The sequence below is a fragment of the Leopardus geoffroyi genome, chromosome X (genome assembly GCF_018350155.1).
Source record: "Leopardus geoffroyi isolate Oge1 chromosome X, O.geoffroyi_Oge1_pat1.0, whole genome shotgun sequence".
NCBI classification, from domain to species: domain Eukaryota; kingdom Metazoa; phylum Chordata; class Mammalia; order Carnivora; family Felidae; genus Leopardus; species Leopardus geoffroyi.
The window spans coordinates 23,983,056-23,988,677 of record NC_059343.1 but is presented as its reverse complement, the minus strand read 5'-3'; the positions used below and the strand labels follow the sequence as shown (position 1 = coordinate 23,988,677).

The following is a 5,622-nucleotide window of genomic DNA, read 5'->3' as shown; positions in this document are numbered from 1 at the left end:
ATGACCCAGATTGTAAACAACAGAACTTGGGACACGTGTTGCCATACAAATATATATACATTTATTTTTGTCTTCTGTTAATAATTTAGTAAAGCATGAACAACAGTTAAATACAAACTCTAGAAACGTAATTTTTCAAAAATTAAGTGTATATTTAAGTTCTGATCTTTGCAATTATTTGAATTATGTGAAATTCAGATGAAGAAGTTCATGATCAAGAAGAAAATGATTGTCAAATTGGAATTCTAAGTCAACTTGAAACCAAGATATTTATTTGAGAAGTGATAAAATTTTAAATGTGAGACAAATGTATAAAAAGGCATTTAAAAATGCTAATCAAGGAATTGGGGATATCAGACATTTCAAATTTAGGATTATGCTAATTAATAGTTTTTTTTATGTAGAAATTCAGGGTGTAATTAATTAGAGACAAGTCTCTAGTAATTAGAGATGTGATTCATAATCTGAAAAATCATAGACTATGTGAAAAAAGCTTTAGATAAAGTGCATTTGATTGTAACTCCGAAATGAGATGGGTTCTTAAGTGTTATTCCAATGATTATTTTTTAAAATCTTAAATTTTAGTGACTTATGTAGTAAGTGCGCAATTAACGTTTATTGAATGAATGCATAAGTCAGTAAGGATTAAAGGCACTCCCAAAATGTAGTTTTTAAAGCAGTTGGGAAATTCCTAAAGCCTTCCATACACTGACAGTTTGGTATACTAACTGGAAAGTAGTTTCTCTGTTAAAATAAGGTAATTTTTGACATTAAAGGAAAGCAGTACTGAAGATGGAAGAAAGGGTAGGCTACTTTGAGTTCTTTCTAAAGAATTAAATGCACATTATCATCTTAATGGAAGTTTGGAGCACATATGTTGTCAAAAGCTTAGTTAACTTTGGTAGGTGATATTAGGCGTTGTAATGAAGAGGGAAGGAGGGGGCCAGGAAAGAAGAGATGGTTAGGAAGATGGATAGACAAGTTGTTCTCATTTAAGAAAGGATTATGTTGGCCATTTCTGCATATAGTACCGCCTTTTGCCAAAGCACTGTCAAATGACCAAAGATCTAGCACATTTTGTATGACCTTAACTGTTATTGACTAAACTGCAATCCCAGATCTATTAGCAAGTCTTCTTTGGGTTTAGAAATCAGTCTCTCTGTACCTCAGTTGTCTTATAAGTGATGTGAAATAGTTATATTAGCCAGAACCTCCCCACTTTTAAAAATAGAGAAATACCTTCAAGAATGTGATGGTCTGAAAAATTCAGTCCAGTAATTGTTTTGGTTATAGTATTTCAAGTTTAACAACAACAGAAAACAATGTTTAATTTTTTAATGTTTATTTATATTTTATTATGAGTGAGAGAGCACTAATTGGGGGAGGGCACAGAGGGAGACACAGAATCTGAAGCAGGCTCCAGGCTCTGAGCTGTCAACACAGCCCAACGTGGGGCTGGAACTCATGAGCCATGAGGTCATGACCTGAGGCGAAGTCAGATGCTTAACCAACTGAGCCACCCGGGCACCCCCCCAAAAAAGAGAAAACAATACTTTTAATACTTCCAGTTCACGTGTAGAAAAATAAAAACAAGTTTTCATGTGTTATAAATGTAGGAAATTAATCAATGCTTAACTGAGAAAGTCTCAAATGATAATGTGGCAGTTACCTTTTAAATCAACTTGCTGGTACTGTAAAGAACTTATGCTGTTTGAGAACAACACATGTATCTCTGTCTATATTAGGGGTGCCTTCATGGCTCAGTCTGTTAAGCCTACGACTCTTGATTTCAGCTCAGTTCATGATCTCATGGTTTGTAGGATCCAGCCCCGTGTCAGACCCTGCGCCGACAGCATGGAACCTGCTTGGTGTTCTCTGTCCCCTTCTCTCTCTGCCCCTGCTCCCACATGAGTGCTCACTTGCTCTCTCTCTCAAAAATAAAGAAAAATATTAAAAAAATCTTTTATCAGAATTTGATGATAATGAAGGAATAATAATATATATTGCCAGAGTTTCACTGTGTTTTTACAAAATATCTATTTAGTTTCATTTTATATATGACTTGAGCTGGAAAAGAAAATTACTAAATGTACTTATCATATCGTCAAAGTAAATGTGTAAAGCCCCACTGGTTGAGTAGTAATGAAATTTGGCATTGCACTTTACATCAATTTTGAATATGAACTTCAAGTTGTGGCTTTAGGTGAGCTTAAAAGAAACCTGATAACATGAAAATGTGTTCCAAAACTTAAATAAATAATACAATTGGTAGTCAGAATAACCACCATCCCAGAGACCCCTACTTCCTAATCCCCCAGCGTCAGACTATGAATATGTTATGATACGTGGTAAAGGGGAATAAAAGTTACAGGTTATCTTAAACACATTCTCTTGCATTGTCCAGGTGGACCCAATGTAATCAGATTTGATCCTTTTTTTAAACATTGTTATTTATTTATAACAAATAATTTTTTTTTAATTTTCAAGTTAACATACAGTCTAGTCTTGGCTTCAGGAGTAGAACCCAGTGATTTCATCCTTGTAAGTGTAAGGGGCTGGCAGAAGAGGTCTTAGGAGACATGGCCATGGAAGAGGCCAAAGGGATGCACTGAGAGGATGTGAAACCCCCTGATGGCTAAAACACCTACTTACTTTGTGATTTCATGCCATGTATGAAATTAAATTTTGTTTGTTTTTCTATTTTCTTGTGTGTGTGTGTGTGTGTGTATGTGTGTGTGTGAGAGAGAGAGAGAGAGAGAGAGAGACAGAGACAGAGAGACAGAGACAGACAGACAGACAATGAATGGTAGAGGGAGATAGAATCTCAGGCAGGCTCTATACCCAGCATGTAGCCCACTGCAGGGACCAATCCCATGACTGTGACACCATGACCTGAGCTGAAATCAAGAGTCAGATGTTCAGAGGACTGAGCCACCCAGGCACCCCAAAATTTTGTTTGTGTTTTTTTTTATTTTTTGTCTCATCATTTTGTATGATTTGTAGGTCTCATCTAACATTTAGCCTTGTGTTTATAAGATCCTTAATTGTCGAGGCTTAAAGTAGAAACCTGTCTTTATTGTTTTGTAGTATTCACTGAATGCATATGCTACAATTTACTTATGCACAGTTTATTTAAGCATTCTACGTTTTTGTTTTTTTCTAAAAAAAGATCTTACTTTCCGTTTGGTCCACAGCTTGGGAAAGGGCTCCAGGGTGGTTACAAAGCTGCCTGGTGGCTGCTGGGAGAGGTTCAGGCACAAGCCTTGGCACCAGGGTGATGCCAGAGCGTCCCTTCAAAGGCTGCTGGGCTTCAGATGCTCATAGTTGTGCTTGAGGATGAGCCTTTCTTTATTTTTTAAAGTTTATTTATTTATTTTGAGAGATACAGATATAGTACAAGTGGAGGTAGGGGCAGAGAGAGAAGAGAGAGAGAATATGAAGTAGGCTCCATGCTGTCAGCACAGGGTCCAAACTCATGAAACCTTGAGATGATGACCTGAGCTGAAACCACGAGTCAGGGGCTTAACTAACTGAGCCACCCTGACACCCAGCCCAGATGAGCCTTTCTAATAGATAGTCACCCAGCCCAGCCTGGAGGCCAGCCAGCCTGCAGAAGTGAGCCAGGTGGTCGCCATCTTCTTCGTGCTTTTCACCTCCTCATCTAGGAAGTGGGCAGGAAGTCACAAAGATAGGGGTTTCGGTAGAGAGAACCAAAGCATACAGATCCAAAAGGGCCTGGTTCAGGTTATTCTCCAGAACTAGGATGATTTCCACAGCCTCCAGGGTTTTACCTACTTCTCTTGGGAAGGCTTATGCACATCCTGGAAGAGGACGCTGCCAGGCTGGTTTTGCATCTTCGGGAGATGCTCTGTGCCCTCCTGCTTCTGCACAGCCAACTTGTGGAAGAAGTGGCCCACGGCCTCCAGAGCCACATTGTCCCTGTCGAAATACAAGCCCAAAGAAAGGTAAGTGTAGGAAGACTGCAGTTGCATGTTGACTAGGCAGTTGTGGGTGGCCTCCAACTTTCATGGAATAATATGAGTGAGGGAGCTCATGGTTGATCAGTATTGAGGAGCTAAGCTCAAAATTGGGTGTTGGCTGATCCTGGAGTCAGAGGGTGGCAGCAAAGATGGCTTTGAAGGTTGCACCTGGAAAAAGTTTTGCAGTGTGATCAGAGACTGGTAGAAGGGGCTTCCCCGAGTCTCTTCCGTCCTGCTGAAGCAAGACACAGATTCAGGGGGCTGCTGGGTGAACTGCCTATGCATTCTACTTTTGATGGACATTTGCGGTGTTTTCTGTTTGAGTGTGTTACAGTGTTTCTGTGAATATTTGTGGATGTGAATTTTTTTTCTTCAAATTTTTATTTAAATGTCAGTTAACATATAGTGTTAACATTAGTTTCAGGTGTAAGATTTGGTGATTCCTCACCTATATACAATTCCCAGTGTTCATCACAAGTGCCCTCTTTCACACCCATCAGCCATTTAACTTATCTCCCCACTGGAGGATACGTATTTCACTGTGGATTAGGGTCTTGCATAAGGTTTGGCTATTTGCCATTATGTCCCAAAAGTTTCTCTTCTCCATTTTTTTCTCTCCTCTCATTCTGGGACATCAACTAAATGCAAGGTAGGCCTTGTCATTGTAACTCTGTGCCTCTTCTATATTTTCCTTCCTTTTTTTCTATTTTTGGATGAATTATGGATATTTTTTCTAGTAATTAATTCTGTCTTAAGTTGTATTTATCTACCATTAAAAGTATACATTGAGTTTTTATTTCATTCATTACGTTTAATGTTTTTGCAATATCTACTTAGTTCTTTTCCAAAATTACTCCAACACTGTTTAGAATTCCCTGTCCATATTTTGCAACTTGGATTTCATTTCTACTGTAAATATGGAGCTCCAATTAATTTCAGTAGCTCAAATTTCTGTGGTTTGGTTTGTGCTGTTGATTTATTAATTCACATTATTCTCACTTATGTGATATTTTCCTGTATATGTGTATGATCTAGACATTGATTTTTATAAGAAGCTATTTGTCATCCTTGATTCTAAAGACTACAATACAAAAAGAATAAGTAAATTTAACAAAATATAGCATATTTCTTGACTATATCTACAAAAATAAATTCCTATGGACAATTTTTTATGTGAATACATTTTATTGATTGATTCTGGGAAGTCACTTGCTATCTGGCTATATCCATACTCCTCCCCACAGAAAAAAGTCAGCCTTAAAAATATTTATTCTCATATATTCTTTTTGATCAAATAATACTTTTCATTAATAAACTTTATTTTTTAGAAAAGTTTTAGGTTCCCAGCAAAATTGAGCAAAAAGTGCAGAGGATTCCCATACACTCTCTATTCCCAAAGATGCACATCCGCCCCACACCCCATATCATCATCTCATTTGTTACAGTAGATGAACCTACACTGCTACAGCATTATCACCCTGAAGTCCCCATTTTACATCAGGGTTCATTCTTGGTATTGTAAACTCTAAGAATTTTTTTTTTCAACGTTTATTTATTTTTGGGACAGAGAGAGACAGAGCATGAACGGGGGAGGGGCAGAGAGAGAGGGAGACACAGAATCGGAAACAGGCTCCAGGCTCTG

General features: G+C 37.9%; 1 pseudogene; it reads right to left on the bottom strand.

The window, feature by feature from the left end:
- Window positions 1-3,522: 3,522 nt before the first annotated feature.
- On the bottom strand, window positions 3,523-4,283 carry LOC123594334 (annotated as a pseudogene).
- Window positions 4,284-5,622: the final 1,339 nt, after the last annotated feature.